This window comes from Nannobrachium achirus, assembly GCF_963921795.1.
Source record: "Nannobrachium achirus genome assembly, chromosome: 7".
Taxonomy (NCBI): Eukaryota; Metazoa; Chordata; class Actinopteri; order Myctophiformes; family Myctophidae; genus Nannobrachium; species Nannobrachium achirus.
Window position 1 is genome coordinate 67,607,576 of NC_137816.1, and position 18,631 is coordinate 67,626,206.

Below are 18,631 nucleotides of genomic sequence, written 5' to 3' on the forward strand. Positions count from 1 at the left end.
TGAGCAGGGCAAAGGTGTGACGTGTGACGGACGGACGGACGGACGGACGGACGGACGGACGGACGGACGGACGGACGGACGGTGGAGGTTTTCATAGTAAACTGCTCCCTGACGGTCGCAATTATAGTGCATTATAATTTAGGATAGTTGTAATGCAAATTTATATTGTATTATAATCACAGTTAAAAGGGTCAATTTGTTTCTTACCGATAGGGGTACTTTTGTGTAATGGAAAATGCTGATATTTTTATGTAGTGCGGTGTTGTGTGGTGTGGTGTGGTGTGGTGCGGTGCGGTGTGGTGTGGTGTAGTGTGGTGTGGTGTGGTGTGGTGTGGTGTGGTGTGGTGTGGTGTGGTGTGGTGTGGTGTGGTGCTAAAGCTGCAGTCGAAAAGGGGCTATACAGTACTTTAGGCTCCTCGTGACCCCAGAATACCTCTGTTGGTCACTAACGACTGTTTGTCAACTTATACCATGGTTTGCAATGAATGTCTTTTTTTTTCTTTCTTTGCCAAAAACATTTGTCAAATGTTCCGCCCCAGGATAATGGATTTTGATTATCGCGATGATATCGTAAATCGCGATTTCTTTTGTCACAATAATCGTGATATGACATTTTCATATCGTCCCATCCCTAATGCATAATATTTCGAGATGGGTGTCGCCGGTCTAATAGATATCATTCTAGGCGTCCTTGACATGAAAGGTTTTGAGACAAAGAAACATGCGTTTTTTCTAAAACCTTAGAAGAATTTAGCAGAAAATAGCAGCTCTGATACAAGCACATCGTTGAACCTGGTGCTTTTTTGTAAGCGTTTACCAACCCTATACTGTCCCATTCCAACTCATAACAATGTTAATGGACAACTTTAGTTTTTCACAACAAGGGTTCATATTTTAGATTGTAATTAAACAATATAAAAGATGACTGTTAAAATTATTTCATTTCCGTCTTCTGTCTTTTAGAGATTCTTATTTCAGTGGGGCATGCGTACAAGTGGATATTTTACACAGAATAAGCCCATTCCCAAGATACAACACAACCTTTCATGGTTGGATGTGACTTATGGGGGCTAGGAGTGTTACTGTAAATAGCAATAAAGAAACTGCTGGCTTGTTTTGTCTAAAAAGACATAGTTAGCCACTTGTACACATGCCCCCATGCGTACGCATGCCCCACATTTTAGCACGGTAAACTCGATAAAACAATAGAACGAAGCAAATGAAAACATTTTAACACTCACTTTTTCTTTTCTCTAATTACAATCTAAAATATGAACCCTTGTTGTAAAAAAAAAAAACGAAGTTGTTCTTTAAATTAAACTTATACTGTCCCATTCCAACTCATAACGATGCTAAATTACCACTAATTACACTGCGTTGGTCTTATCTTGACAAAATCTGATAAGCAATCAGCTTATTAAAAATACTAATCGTAAGTCATGGAATTAAAAGAAGAAAAACGTGCCAAGCTTGTTAGAGCGAATTATAAATTATAAAGTAGCCAAGACTCACTGTGATAAGTGGGGGAGGGAGGAGAACAAAAAGGACAATTAAAGGAGTAGTTCACTCCCAAAATGACTCTTTTTCTATTGATTACTCACACGATGGAGACTTGAGTTCAATAATATCTTTAGTTTTTTGTTTATAAGACAATAATTTGATTACAATAGATTTACCCCCATTGATTCTGGATGAAGACCCAAATGCACTCGGGTCCCCATCCGGAATCAATGGGGGTAAATTTACTATCATCAAATTATTGTCCCACAGTTGTACATCCATCAATATAAGGCCATGGACCCCCTTGGCATTTATATCTCTGGGACCCACATTTATATAGTAGCCTAAAAGTAATGTTAATTTCACTCTGTGTTACGCACCCACAAGGGTCCAAAATGTACTTCTTAGAATAAATGTATCATGCCTGTTGCTAAGGTATGGCAACATGACTGGTGTCTTGTACACGCACAAGACACCAGTCATGTTGCCATACCTTAACTTTTTCTGAACTGATGCCACTGCTCATGGGTGAGCTTGGCTATGGCTATAACTTACTTCCCACCTGGACATGGATGTAAATGATAGCGGCAGGGGTCTTCAACAGGGGGTCCGGGACCCCTAGGGGGTCTCAGAGTTACTACAGGGGGTCCTCCACATCTTTGAGTGACAGGAAAAAAAAATCTTCTTTTTTATATTAAACACTTGAACCCTAGCGTCCATATTCAGAGAACTTCGGAGAACAAAAATAGCCGATCTACAAGCTTGTAGATCGTCTATTTTCGCCAAAGAGGTTTGGTGCAGAGGGTAAAAAGAGCAGACTAAGTACAGAGTGAAAGGTCAAGTTTATTAAGTATTGACGGTTCAAGTGGTTAAATAATTGAAAACACAAATTGACGTGAATCCAAAATACACTGATGACATCGCTGGAGGCTAAGCATCACTTAAAGCAGGGGTTTTCAAAGTGGGTGACGGGGCACCCTGGGGTGCCGCGACGGCAGTCCAGGGGTGCTGTGAGATAATTTCATAATATTTGGAATTTATTTGGACACTTGAAAAAAATATTTAGTATCATTTTAAACTTGAAAGTACACAGTTATTTTCAGTCAGTTCTAACTAAAATGGCTGTTATCTCAACGTTTTCATCACAACATAATCACTGAATTATCGTCACTGTTGGGCAGAAACCTCGTATCTCCATGTTTTAAAAGTGGCTTTTGGTAAAGCAAAGCCCTGCTTCATCATACAAGACTGTCGCACATAGTGAAAACACCAGATCTTGTAGACCTCCTGTTTTCACTAGTTTAGTACATTTTATAGATGATTAATACAAAACGGTTTTGGACATACAAGGTTTCCACCCGACAACGACGATATGCTATAAATATAAGGTGCTGGGAGTGAAAATTATAATGTAGGGCTGCCTCGGATTAAACAAATATTCATGGGGTGCCTTGAGACAAAAAGGTTTTGGAACCCCTGACCCCCCCCTTCCTTTTCACCCCACAGTGGGCAGCTTTTCAATAAAAAAGAGTGGGGGGGGGTGGGGGGGGTCCAGGGGCCAGGCTGCATATTTGTGCGACACAGAAGAAGAAGAAGAGGGGAGAGGTGGGGAGGGGAACACGAAACTGCTGGCCGTGCTACTGGACACCTCTTATCCGCTCCATCGGTCCCTGTTGGAGTCAGTGTACCTGTTGTTAACAGCCCCCCCTATCCGGGGTGTTTCTCTGTCTCTCTCTCTCTCTCTCTCTCTCTCTCTCTCTCTCTCTCTCTCTCTCTCTCTCTCTCCCTCTCTCTCTCTCCCTCTCTCTCTCTCTCTCTCCCTCTCTCTCTCCCTCTCTCTCTCTCTCTCTCTCTCCCTCTCTCTCTCTCTCTCTCTCTCTCTCTCCCTCTCTCTCTTCATGACATCCTTCTTGCAGTGTTGATTTTGTTGACTAAAACTAAATAAAAACTAAGCTGTGGTGACTAATACGAAGACTAAATATATTGACAATTTCGTCAACAAAATAAAAAATAGACTAAAACGTTAGGGAGGGACTAGCGCTGAAGAGAGTCATTTTGTGTTTGGTTGCTCTCAGGTGTTGCTGCGACGCGTCGTGAGCTTGTAGATCGGCTATTTTCAGCACGCAATCAAGTGTAAAATCAGTCATTACGATGCCATCAAGGCCTGCCAAAATACATTTCAGTTGACTAAATCAACTGTAGATTTAGTCGCCATAAAAAAGTATAATATTAGTTGACTAAAATTAGCCAAAAACTTTTCGGGTGACTAAATTATGACTAAAACTAAATGACATTTTATTCAAAAGACCATGACTAAAACTAAATCAAAATTTGCTGTCCAAAACAACACTGCCTTCTTGTGAGACAGACTGCTGATCAGAGCATGGAGGAACAACAGTGACGTGACTCCATGTGATGTGATGTTGTTTCCTTCACTAAGAGCCAGGAGGGCCTCAGATACCTGGTACTATAGGGGTGTAACCATATAGGAACTGAATTGAAAAATCATTCTTGGGGCACCCGCTGGCCTAGTGGTCCAGGCGCATACCACATACTAGGCTATGATGCCTGCTGGCGTCGCCGGTTCGATTCCCGATCCGGACGACCTTTGCCGCATGTCATTCCCCATGTCTCTCCCCATTTCCTGTCAGTCTACTGTCCTATCAAATAAAGGCATAAAAAGCCCAAAAAACAAATCATAAAAACAAAAAAACAAAAAAAAACAAATAAGCAAAAGCATATATTGTATCGTTTTGGCTTTGTATCGTAACGGTATCCTTTTACAATGCAGATAATCAGCATCGAATCGTTTTGCAGTGCAATAATTGATTGTATGGAAACTATTTGTGCCTCGTATTTAGCAATTTTAAGACGGAAAAAGAAAAAGAGGGGTTTAATTACTTTTCCATTCCATATAGCTACTCTTGGTCTATCAATAAATGTATGTAATCTCTGTGTTCATGTCAAGGTGCAGGTTTGTCCATACTGTATGTGTTGAAATATAATCTCCATTTATTTGCTAGAGAATCACTGTGTTTACTTATTTACTTATCCATAATAATAGATTTTTCTCTTAAAAACATGCACTATTGACAGGTTTCACAAAGATTTAATTTCTTTACTAAATAGTTACTATATCGATTTTAAATCGAATCGTATCGTATCGCCATGACTGAACCAATTTCGTCCATTTATCGTATCGTCAACCATGTATTGTGATTGTATTGCATTGTTGTTAAAATGGATCGTTGCACCCATACCTATTATAGGTAGGGATGGAGCTCCAAAACAAGAGTCCGCTACAAACTCCATAACCAGGACAGGAGTTTCATGGAGGCCATGGCCGTCGTTGCCCCTCTGTTTGGCCTTAATGCCCCTCAAACCAATGGCATGACCTGAGACCACAGTGGCCTTAATGCCCCTCAAACCAATGGCATGACCTGAGGCCACAGTGGCCTTAATGCCCCTCAAACCAATGGCATGACCTGAGACCACAGTGGCCTTAATGCCCCTCAAACCAATGGCATGACCTGAGACCACAGTGGCCTTAATGCCCCTCAAACCAATGGCATGACCTGAGGCCACAGTGGCCTTAATGCCCCTCAAACCAATGGCATGACCTGAGGCCACAGTGGCCTTAATGCCCCTCAAACCAATGACATGACCTGAGGCCACAGTGGCCTTAATGCCCCTCAAACCAATGGCATGACCTGAGACCACAGTGGCCTTAATGCCCCTCAAACCAATGGCATGACCTGAGACCACAGTGGCCTTAATGCCCCTCAAACCAATGGCATGACCTGAGGCCACAGTGGCCTTAATGCCCCTCAAACCAATGGCATGACCTGAGGCCACAGTGGCCTTAATGCCCCTCAAACCAATGGCATGACCTGAGACCACAGTGGCCTTAATGCCCCTCAAACCAATGGCATGACCTGAGACCACAGTGGCCTTAATGCCCCTCAAACCAATGGCATGACCTGAGACCACAGTGGCCTTAATGCCCCTCAAACCAATGTCATGACCTGAGGCCACAGTGGCCTTAATGCCCCTCAAACCAATGGCATGACCTGAGGCCACAGTGGCCTTAATGCCCCTCAAACCAATGGCATGACCTGAGGCCACAGTGGCCTTAATGCCCCAGCTGACTGTACCACTTTCTATCTCTGTCTCTTTTTGGTCGATTTGTAGACAGTAGACACCAGTGTCTCTTTCTTGTCATGTACAACAGTATTTTTTGTTGAGATTGCCTTTTGTTGAGATTGAGACTGAAATCTTAACTTCCCTGAGTCCCCATCTTTAAACCAATCCAGTGACTTTGATTGGTGCAGGGCTGAGCATTGATCAGATTGTAAATGCCATCATTTATCTATTTCACTGCAGATTAGGTTATCATCCTAACCCTTAAATTCAACAAATTATTTCAATGGACTAAAATCTTGTTGTATTTGATGGCCTTCCTGCCCTGTCATTTGGCCTTTGTGCCCTAAAAAAATGGACAACACCAAAGGCCAAATGGCCTTGCCCCTAAAATGATGAAATTCCAAAACACATGCATTTATTGAGTACCCGGTATCAATAAGCTTTGGGCTTATCAAGATTGTTATCGAGCATAGCGGCCCATGATGTCATGTTTAAACAATCAAGACAAGAGGCCATCATGACATTAAAACAGTACTATTGCTAATATAAAGCAATGTATTGCACACTAATGAATTTGTCGTCTCACATCTTTCCACAAAGTATTAGAAAACGCTCAACAGTGGGCTTGATAAAAGCCCGGCTCAATAAGCAGGATCGATAAGGTGCTCATTATCATTTCAAATCAAAATAGTTATGAAATCCTGCTTCAAACTAAACAACAGCTTCCCTCTGCCTTCCTCCGTTTAAACTGGTTCTTTTTCTATACTTCAAGACCCCCCCCCCCCCCCCTCCTCTCCCCTCCTCGGTGCCTGCCTCCCTGGTTTTTGCATAAAATCAGTGCATGTCTGGCAACACAAAGGGGGGTTTATGGCGTTCAAAGTACAGATTAAATCCTCGTTGTCAGAGCAGATTATGCGTGTTGTCGCGTTCGAACACTCTGCCTGGTGGTTGTTCCTGAACCGCCGCTCCCAGCAGAACCCAAAACGTCCGCACAAGGTTTCGTCAGCGCCGCCGTCTTCCGACTGGGACACTCCAGATTAACACATTAAGACCTTCAAAAATAGCAGCTCTACAAGCTACTAGCTCAGCTGTGTTTAGCCATTAGTTTACTATGCCTAACTCTAACCCTAACCCCAACCTTAACCTCAGTAAAACTATGCCTAACCCTAACCCTAACCCTAAACCTAAACCTAACCTCCGTGGGGTGAGGCGCTATCATTCCTGCCGACGCTACATTGTCGTTGTCGTTGTTGTGGATCAAAGCAACCGCTTGTTCCGCCCCACGCCGCACGACGAGCGCTCCTGTTCTCAATTTCACTGAAACTCAAAAAAACTGTGACATATATAAAGTAAAAATTTGTAAGGGGAAATCTCTCTTTTTCGAACGCACATCATTCCAACAACGGAGCGTCGGCAGGTATCGCTACTCACCCCACGGAGGTTAGGGTTAGGTTTGGTTGTGGAAAAGATGACTTGTAGAAATAGCGACACGCTCCCCATTCGTAACTTGGGGGTAACTTGTAATTTGTAACTCCAATATTTTCTTCTGGGGGGGTCAATGATAATATTTCGGACCAAAAATAATCAAAGACTTGCACAAAATAATGTTCTCGATGTCTTTTCTCCAAAAAAGCAGGTCTACAAGCTTGCAACTTGTATATCTGCTATTTTTCAATATAAAGCATAAATGAATGGTTTTAGTAATAACGCGTAACAATGCGTTTCCCGGGTTAAACGGGTTAAAGTGCTGGATGCCGGATTAGCTGTCAGATTGTGTTAATTTCCAGCAGACTGTGGAGGGAATGTGAGCTGGCAGATCTGGGTCAATGCAGGGACCATAGCGGAGGAGAGGGAGAAGGGCTCCTATAACTTAAGACCTTTTTCCACTGGCCCAACACCACACCACTCCACACCACACCGCCCACTTGTGCCAGGTTTTCCACTACAAGGACCTGGGTAGAGTGGTGTGAAAGTGGTACTAAACATGGTACTAAAAAGTATCCACTCCAGAGTAGGTCTGAGCTAGGCTAAACAGAGCAAAACATGACTGATCACTCACTGACTTTTCATTTAGACCACCAGGATATAGTTGTAATACATGATAATAGATTCTATTGTGTTATAACCACTATTATAATCTATTATAGTGTATTATAATTATCATAGTAATACATTAATACGTTATAGTGTATTTACTGTATTATAATCACAGTTATAATCCATGATAGTGTATTATAATTTAGGATAGTTGTAATACAAATGTATATTGTATCATAATCACAGTTAAAGGGGTAAATTTGTTTCTTACCGATAGGGGTACTTTTGTGTAATGGAAAAATTTAGATATTACTATGTGGTGCGGTGTGGTGCGGTGTGGTGTGGTGCGGTGTAGTGTGTCGTGGTGTGGTGTGGTGCTAAAGCTGCAGTCGAAAATGGGCATGACTTCAACTGGAGAGGAATTCAGCTGGAAGAGAAAGAAACTTTAGCAGCATGGGGGGGGGGGGGGGGGGGGGGGGACCACCCTACCCCCACCCTTAAAAAAACAGTCACACACACTTGAACCCTATAGACTAGGGGTGTAACGATACATTTTAATAGCGATTCGATACGTATCACGATACATGGTTGACGATACGATACATGGACGATATTGGTTCATTCATGGTGAAACGATACGATTTGATTTAGTAAGTAAACAGTGATTATTTGCCAAATACATGGACATTGTATATGGACAAACCTGCACCTTGACATGAACCCAGAGATTACATACATTTATCGATAGACCAGTGTAGCTATATGGAAAGGAAAAGTAATTAAACCCCTCCTTTTAATTTTATCTTCTTAAAAATGCTAAATACAATGCACAAGTAGGTAGTATCGATACAATCGATTCTTTGCACTGCCGATTCGATACGATACAAAATAAAACGATACGATTCGATTTTAGCTGTTTTCATTTCGATCTACTTCGATTTTTTAAGTTAAAAACGATATTTCGATACAGTTACTATATCGTTACACCCCTACTATAGACCAGTGGTTCTCAACCTTTTCAGGCCGTGACCCCCACTAAGAGTTGAAGCATTACATTTTGCATAACACAGTTCTATTGTGAAAATAGCAGATCTACATGCTCACAACGACTCGCAATGCGAGGCATTGTGAGCATGTAGATCTGCTATTTTCACTCTATATTTGACAATCTGGACAATGTTTAATTTCTCATTTTAGAGGTATTAAAATGTCCTTACATTGTCACTTTAGAAATGTGCAGATACCCTCTATACACTTAAACTTTATGTTGGTTTTGTTTACTGTTGGGTGAGAAAACAACGTTGCACATTAAGTTAATCATCTGGGGGACCCCCCTGGGGGTCCTGATCTACGATCCACAGTTTGAGAAGCACTGCAGTGACCTGTGGTTCCCACACCTGTTGAGCTCTGGTTGTAAATAACTGTTTTCATCCACGGCACCACTGAGTTACACTGCTGTTAATATGCCTTTTTTTTTTTCTAAAATGAAAAAAGCCACAAATGCATCTCAAAATATCAGGCTACATTTCACTTAAACGCCAGAGCTTAACTCTGCATGTAAATAAGACTTTTTTTAATTAATGTGAGAGATCGTCAGGTCATTTGCAGGTTAGACATTTATTTAGAACTTGAATATCTCAAAAGTAGTATTTCAGCATGGAATCATTCTATAAGCCATATCTTCAAAACTGTTGGGTCAATCTCCACAACCAATATATCATTTTGTAGCTATGATCCCCAGCTTTCAAATGAAATGAAAACATGAAAATTAGAAAAAATGCAATGACTAGCCGCTAGCTGTGCTGGGACACAATGGACGACATTGGTTCATTCATGGCGATACGATACGATTTGATTCAATGATTTAAAATTATATATAGTAACTATTTAGCAAATAAATTAAATCTGTGTAAAACGATCTTGCAAATGGAATCATGGATTTTCTGATTTGTTATACTCTGAAGTTTCCAAACAGGGAAGTGCTGGCCATTGGGAAAAGCAGGCCGGCCATTAGAAAAAAAAAAAAAAAAAAAAAAAATGTCGGCCTTCGTTCCATGTTGGGGGCTGGACGGCCAACAAAGTAAATCATCAAAGTAAATGTTGGGCAGAAACCTTGTATCTCCAAGTTTCAAATTTGTAATTTTCTTTTTTCGCAAAGCAAAGCCCTGCTTCATCATACAAGGCCGTCGCACAAAAGTATAGTGAAAACAGCCGATCTACAAGCACACAATGCCTCGCGAGGCGTTGTGTGCTTGTAGATCGGCTGTTTTCACTAGTTCAAATCATTTTTTAAATGATAAATACAAAACAAACGGTTTTGGACATACAAGGTTTCCACCCAACAACACTGGCTTGTCACTTGTCATGATCTGAAATGGCAAAGTAGCAGCAGTGAGGGCCTCTCCAACTCTTTTTCCCGGGCTGAATCAGGATGCCCAGCATGTCCCTGTTTCCAAAAATATATAGTTTTCATAATCCCCCGAGAATTTGAACGAAATTAGCCCTACACAAGCGACTTGACTATATGTTACACTGCATGTGTGTCTCTAAAGATGTGTAACTGAAACACCTTTAGAGACATTATTTTGCATTGTAAAAGCTTTTTAACTTAACATTTAGGCTATTTAGTAGGCCTAGGCCAAATAATAATCAATAATAATAACAATAATATTAATACAAAAGTATCCTGAATTCAACCTTCATGCAGCGGTCATAACTGATAACATGCGTGCGTGCGTGTGCGTGTGTGTGTGTGTGTGTTTGTGTGTTTAATGCAGGGAACGAGAATGAGAGACAGAGACACACACACACACACACACACACACACACACACACACACACACACACACACACACACACACACACACACACACACACACACACACACAGAGAGAGAGAGAGAGAGAGAGAGAGAGAGAGAGAGAGAGAGAGAGAGAGAGAGAGAGAGAGATGCAGAGAGAGAGAGAGAGAGAGAGAGAGAGAGAGAGAGGGAGGGAGAGAGAGAGAGGGAGAGAGAGGGGCAGGCATGCAGGTGGAGCTAGGGGGAGGGGTGTGTATGGTATGGGTGGGGGTGTGAGGGAGGGTGGGGGTGTGAGGGAGGGGGGGGTCCGCGGACCAGGCAGTGTGACAGACACACAGTGTCTCAGTGTGTCTGCAGACCGCAGAGCTGCTGCTGCTGCTGTTACCGCGTCGCTCCGCTGGAAGCCTGCCGCGCTGAGAGGCTCTCTGACCGGCCTGGGAGGCTGCCTGTCCCCCGGTCTCCTCTGGAGCTCCGCAGACTGCCGGAGCCCTGGATGAATGAACCGACTCTCATCGGTGTTTCTGCCCGCAGCCTGGCTCCTTTCACACCGCCTCGACTCTCCAACCATCACCCGCTGTCTGTCTGCTGGATCCCTGCAGGATTTGGCTCTTCTATACGGACCACTGTAGGCTGTCATCTGGTAGCACTATCATCTATTTAATCTTTATTAAATAATCATCTTTTCACCCTGATCCACTGGATTCCTCCTGCAAGGATTCTAGGCTATTTTCTACAGCCTATATGGACCACTAGGCTATCATCTGCTTGCACTATCATCTTTTTTTTTTTTTTTTTTTACCTTTTTCATATTATCTTTATCATCTTTTTCATCCTCTGTATCATCGCCTTCATCATATGTTCTGTATGGACCATCACATGGTTACACTCTCATCCCGAGCTGTTGGTTTTAGGATATTTCTTCCCTGAGAAGGATTTGTCTTTTCCATATGGACCACTATTAGGCTGTCATCTGCTTGCACTATCATCTTTATCATATAATAATCTTATTAGTCTTTCTTTCCATCGCTTTTATAATATGTTATCTATGGACCACCAGACTAGCCTATCACACGGTTTGATTGATTGATTGAAGGCTTTATTAGAAGTTTGCATAGGAAAATGTACAGATTCATGACGGTACAGTTCACTGGTACAAGGTCTACTAAAAGGAGATCCATGAAAAGACTAAGCTTATTTCAACAGGAAACCATTAAACACTGATCATCCCGAGCCGTGGGTTTTAGGACATTCCTTCCCCGAGAGGACATCAGCTATCATCACTGAGGAGGATTAGGGCTGTCAACGATACATTTAATAGTGATACGATACGCATATATCGCGATATACGCGACACACCAGCGGGGATATAAGCCTACAGCACAACGTGCGACGGAGGAAGCGCCTCATTGGAAACCCCTTTCCAACAGGACGCATACCTGCTGCTGCAGCTGGATATAATGTCTCCTTCTCCATAAATGGACATATCATCATTATGGCGTCATTATGAGAGGAATGCCACGGCTAAAACAAGGTAATAACCAATAAGCCTAATATTATTGATTGATTGATTGATTGATTGATTGATTGATTGATTGATTGAAGACTAAAAGGAGATCCATGAAAAGACTATAAGCTTATTTCCACAGGAAACCATTTAAGTATCTCATATAACATTGAATGACAGACGAATAGAGCACAGTACTATGCAGTAGATATGTAAATAAAATAAAATGAGAGAACAAAAAATTAGAAAACAGTAAGTCTAAACAAACAGTAAGTATATACAAAGAAGGGGCAGGGGAGGGGAGGGTTGGGCTAGGTTCGTGTTTTTTTTATATATATATTTTTTTTAAATAATTTTTTATCATCATCTCATCATTATAATAATGATGAGATGATGATATTTGATATAATGCAGGGGTCTTCAACGTTTTCAGGCCAAGGACCCCTTAGCTGAGAGAGTCAAAAAATAGTTGTCAATGCCCCTGGTGGATGAATTTGTTAATGCTCTATACCAGGGGTTCTCAAACCTTTTTAGGCCGTGACCCCCAAAATAAACATATATGAACTGGGGACCCCCCACCCTGAGAATCACTTGGAATTGTAGGTATTACATTTAATGTGACTCGGTTCCACAGATAAATATTGTGAAAATAGCAGCCACCACCAACCAACGCGAGGCGACTTTGCGGTCGAATAATTCGAATACTAAAAATCACTATTCGTGAATGCCCTAGTATGTATAAGGGTCCATTTGCAACTTTTCCATCATTCAGCCGGGGACCACCTGGAACCCCCTCAAGCGGTGGTCCCTGGACCACCGCTTCAGAACCACTGGGCTATAGAGGCTTCATTCTGCAGAACACACCTGATTATTATCAGGCTCCTCATTAATAAGTGAGATTATTCTAATAAAGTCAAGCATAAAGGCCCATTCCCACTGGGCCAGATAACAGATAAAAAAATCTCTTTCTCCAGATATTTTTCCATTCAAAGTGGATGGTAGATACAGATAAAAAAATCTCTTTCTCCAGATATTTTTCCATTCAAAGTGGATGGTAGATACAGATAAAAAAATCTCTTTCTCCAGATATTTTTCCATTCAAAGTGGATGGTAGATACAGATAAAAAAATCTCTTTCTCCAGATATTTTTCCATTCAAAGTGGATGGTAGATACAGATAAAAAAAAATCTACCACAGATATTTGCCACAGATACTTTTATCTGTGGCAAATATTTCTTTTTATCTGTATACATCCACTTTGAATGGAAAAATATCTGGAGAAAGAGATGTTTTTATCTATTATCTGGCCCAGTGGGAATGGGCCTTAACGCCAAAAGATCAACATTCTACAGTATATAGGAAAGGGGTCTTGTTTTTCCAAACTGACATGTGTAGCATTTTCTTTTCGACTCATCGATTTAAGGTTTTAAAAGAGAGATAATTTCAGGCATGCATGGATGATGCTGATGAGACCTATATATAATGTAGCCTATAGCAGTGTTTCTCAACCACTGTGCCTGGGGACCTTTGGTGTGCCCCTGAGAAGGGTCAAGTGTGCCCCATGAAACTGCTTGAAAGCCAGTATTGTATTTATCATTTTAAAAATGACTTAAACTAGTGAAAACAGCCGATCTACAAGCACACAACGCCTCGCGGTGCGAGGCGTTGTGTGCTTGTAGATCTGCTGTTTTCACTACTGTTGTGCGACAGCCTTGTATGATGAAGCAGGGCTTTACTTTGCGAAGTAACATGCAAATTTGAAACTTGGAGATGCAAGGTTTCTTCCCGACACTGACAGTGACGATATTCACACCCCCATATCATGTTGTTGTGCCCATGGATTCTTGGGACATGAAAAGTGTGCCCATGCAGAAAAAAGGTTGAGAAACACTGGACTAACTAAGGACCCCTTAGTTGAGAGAGAGAGATGAAGCAGGGACCCCCACAACCTTTTCATAGATTCCATATAGTTTCATTGTTTGACAGCACAATCATCAGTGTATTTTGGATTCATGTCGATTTGTGTTTTCAGAAATGTAACCACTTGAACTGCCAATACTTAATAAACGCCTTGCATGTGTGGCGGAGAGAGTCGCAGCCCCAGCCTGACGCCTCAAAAGTCTAGTATCTGCTCTCATTCCATAGGGATATCCCTTTGGAGCGATGGTTAAGATATTGGACTTTCGCGTGGGAGACCCGGGTTCGAAGCCGGGTGGGGAGGTTCGGATCACCTCTGTTACATTGGTGCCGTGACCCGGATTCGAACCGGGGTTGCAACACATGCAGCGCGAGGCGTTGTGAGCTTGTAGATCTGCTATTTCTGGCTAAAGTTCATGGATAATATAAAAAAGGAAAAAAATAAGTTCTATCACTCGAAGATTTGGAGGACCCCCTGTAGTAACTCTGAGGACCCCCTGGGGGTCCCGGACCCCCTGTTGAAGCTGCTATAGGCCATATGCGAGTCATGGCATTTTAATAACAATACCCCTTTATATTGTTAAAGGCTATCATCAGGGATAATGCTGAAAACAAGCCCTTTTAATCCCACCTACTGTATATACTGTACAACCTACTGTATATACTGTCCAACCTACTGTATATACTGTATATACTGTATATACTGTAGGGCGCTATTCATTCACTTTATCCACAACTTTCCAACGTCCCACCCGTGCATTAAGCAGAAGGTGTGCGGCATTTCCGGCGAGTGTGATCTACAACAGGGGTTTTCAAAGTGGGTGACGGGGCACCCTGGGGTGCCGCGGAGATCATTTGATAATATTTGGAATTTATTTGGTATTTAGTATCATTTTAAACTTGAAGTACAAAGTTATTTTCAGTCAGTTCTAACCAAAATTGCTATTATCTCAACGTTTTCCTCGCAACATAATCACTAAAATATCGTCACTGTCGGGCAGAAACCTCGTATCTCCAAGTTTCAAATATGTACGTATTTTGGCTTCATCATACAAGACTGTCACACAAAATTAGTGAAAACAGCCGATCTACAAGCACACAACGCCTCGCATCGCGATGCGTTGTGTGCTTGTAGATCGGCTGTTTTCACTAGTATAGATGATAAATACAAAACGAACGGTTTTGGACATACAAGGTTTCCACCTGACAACAATGATATGCTGTAAGTATAAATATAAGGTGCTGGGAGTGAAAATTATAATGTAGGGGTGCCTCGGATTAAAAAAAATATTCATGGGGTGCCCTGAGACAAAAAAAGTTTGGTAACCCCTGATCTACAAGCTCACAACCGTTGCATCTGCGACGCCACGTGAGCTTGTATGTCTGCTGTTAACCGGAAGTGTCCCGCAGATAATGCTACAGTAAAAGCTTGCGGAAACAGGTGGATAGGTTGAGGATGTATTTTTCTTGCATCCAATAGAATTGCCATATGGAAATTGTTCAATATATATCGATCGATCGATCGATAGATAGATAGATAGATAGATCAATGCTTTCAGGCCAAGGACCCCTTATAGCTGCGAGGGAGATAAAGCAGGGACCCCACTATATATTGTATAACATTGTGTTGCAGATTTTCATTACTTTTATAGTTCATGGGTTAGTTAGTTAGTTAGTTCATGGGTCAATTCATATCATAGACTTGATTGACAGCACTGTCATCAGCCTATGTTGGATTTGTATGTGTTTTTTTAGACATTTAACCACTTAAATTGTCGATACTTTCACTCTGTACTTGGTCTGCTCTTTTTTTTACCTCCACACACCAAACCTATTTGCCAAAAATAGCAGATCGACAAGCTCTCAACGCCTCGCAGTAGATCTGCTATTTTTTTGGCTAAAGTTCTCCTCAGAATAAGGATGAGAGGATTAAGTTGTTAATTTAAAGGAATTATCCTATCACACACAGATTTGGCGCCCCCCCCCCCTCTCTAGGAACTTGAAATGGGACATTCTGCCTAATGACATTTTTTACTTTTGGTACTTTAAGTCAGTGTTTCTCAACCACTGTGCCTGGGGACCTTTGGTGTGCCCCTGAGAAGGGTCAAGTGTGCCCCTTGAAGCTGCTTTAAAGCCAGTATTTTATTTATCATTTTAAAAATGATTTAAACTAGTGAAAACAGCCGATCTACAAGCACACAACGCCTCGCGGTGCGAGGCGTTGTGTGCTTGTAGATCGGCTGTTTTCACTACTGTTGTGCGACAGCCTTGTATGATGAAGCAGGGCTTTACTTTGCGAAGAAACGTACACATTTGAAACTTAGAGATACAAGGTTTCTTCCCGACAGTCACGATATTTACACCCCCGTATTATGTTGGTGTGCCCATGGATTCTTGGGACATGAAAAGTGTGCCCATGCAGAAAAAAGGTTGAGAAACACTGCTTTAAGTAGCCTGCATGTTGATGCCAATGCTTTTGTACTTTCACTCAAGTGCCTTTTGAATTCCAGACTTTTACTTGTAAGGCTGAAGCCACACCAAAGTACCTATGATAGTGGAATCCCCATTCTGACAATGCATTTCAATGAGAATGCAGCATTTATTTTTTGCATATTTGCAAATCTTTGAATACATGTATTTTCAAATTTTGCTTCTGTTGTGGCCCTCGGCTTGGTACCCTAGACATGATTCAATGTTGTGGCCCTCGGCTTGGTACCCTAGACATGATTCAATGTTGTGGCCCTCGGCTTGGTACCCTAGACATAATTCGGCCCTTGGGGAAAACTAATAAGGGGAACCCTGAGCTACAGTATACACACACACACACACACACACACACACACACACACACACACACACACACACACACACACACACACACACACACACACACACACACACACACACACACACACACAGAACGAGGCGTTGTGAGCTGGTAGATCTGCTATTTCCACATTAGAACCATGTTATCCAAAATGTAATGCCTATTTTCCATGAGGACTCCCATTTTTGCCATACCCTAGCTTTTGCTGAACTGACGCCACTGTCTACAAGTTACCATGGTTGTAGCGTGTAGATCTGTCTATTTAGAAGCGTGACGACGTTTATGGTCTCAACCTCATCACGTTAAGAGTTCCCTGTTACCTTTTATGGTGTTAGAATAGGTGTGGATGTTCTACACAAGGCGAAACACCTGGGGAAGAGGGAGTCCCAGTGACTGTCAGGCAAGAAATAAAGCTACAGCCGTGGATACGGACAAATGAAAGCTTACAGAATACACACCAGATTTAGTCACTACTAATTGAGTCCAGATTAATTAATCTGATTTGTGCCTAGCAGTGGTGTTCGCTCCAAACCACACCGCTTCTGTTTCATGAATCCATTGAGCAGGAAATAAAGAACAGGTTATGCTACAACATGACGTTCCCTATAATCAGTAACATGTGGCTGATAATTATGTGTATCGAATATGGTTTTATTCCAAGGCAATCAAACGCTACACCTTGGAATCAAAATGTTAGGATGTCCAGGCAACAAAAAATACAATGAAAAATGTCAGTCGACTTCCTTTTTTCACTGACGAAAACAAAATAAAAACTAAGCTACGATGACTAAAACTAAGACTAAATATATTGCCAATTTTGTCAACAAAAAAAACAGACTAAAACGTTAGGGAGGGACTAGTGGAGAAGAGATTCAGTAGAACTAAAAGACAAAGTCATTTTATGCTTGGTTGCGCTCAGATGTCGCGCTCTGAAAATAGCAGATCTACAAGCTCACAACGCATTGGCGCTGCGACGTGTTTTGAGCTCGTAGATTGTCTATTTTCAGCTTGCAACCAAGTGTAAAATCGAGCATTACGATGCCATAAAGGCAAAATCGACTGTAGACAGTCAACATTTGCTGTCAATAACAACACTACAGTATGGCTCGGTCATTGGCGGCTGCAGAGTAGGTCTGAATTAAGTGATTGTTAATGTGATTGATGTTATTGTCTCCACCAGCCGAAGGCTGAGGGAGAGTATGTTTTCCCCTCCGTCCGTCCGTCCGTGCGTCCGTGCGTGCGTGCGTGCGTGCGTCCGTCCGTGCGTCCTCGCAGTTTGTGAGCAGCTAATCTCAGTCACCGTTGGCCTGATCGCTGCCAAACTGAGCACACACACTCCCTGGATGCCAATCTAGAACCTCTGCCCCACATTTTTCAAATCAGCCTCATGGTGGCGCTATAACAGGCCGATTTGTGTGGCCTGGTTGTTACCAGCTAATCTCCGGCGCCGTTGGCCCGATCGCTGCCAAACTGAGCACACACACTCCCTGGATGCTAATTCAGAACCTCTGCCCCACATTTTTTAAATCAGCCTCATGGTGGCGCTATAACAGGCCGATTTGTGTGGCCTGGTGGAGACCTGTGCTCGTTACACATGTGCTGCAATCCACAAAAGTGTTAGTTCCTGTATCAATACGTTGTTTTTAGCTGACCATAAACGTCGTCACGCTTCTAAATAGACAGATCTACACGCTACAACCATGGTAACTTGTAGACAGTGGCGTCAGTTCAGCAAAAGCTAGGGTATGGCAAAGATGGGAGTCCTCATGGAAAATAGGCATTACATTTTGGATAACACGGTTCTAATGTGGAAATAGCAGATCTACATGCTCACAACGCCTTGTGCTGCGAGGCGTTGTGAGCATGTAGATCGGCTATTTTCACAATGTCTGGAAAAAAAAAA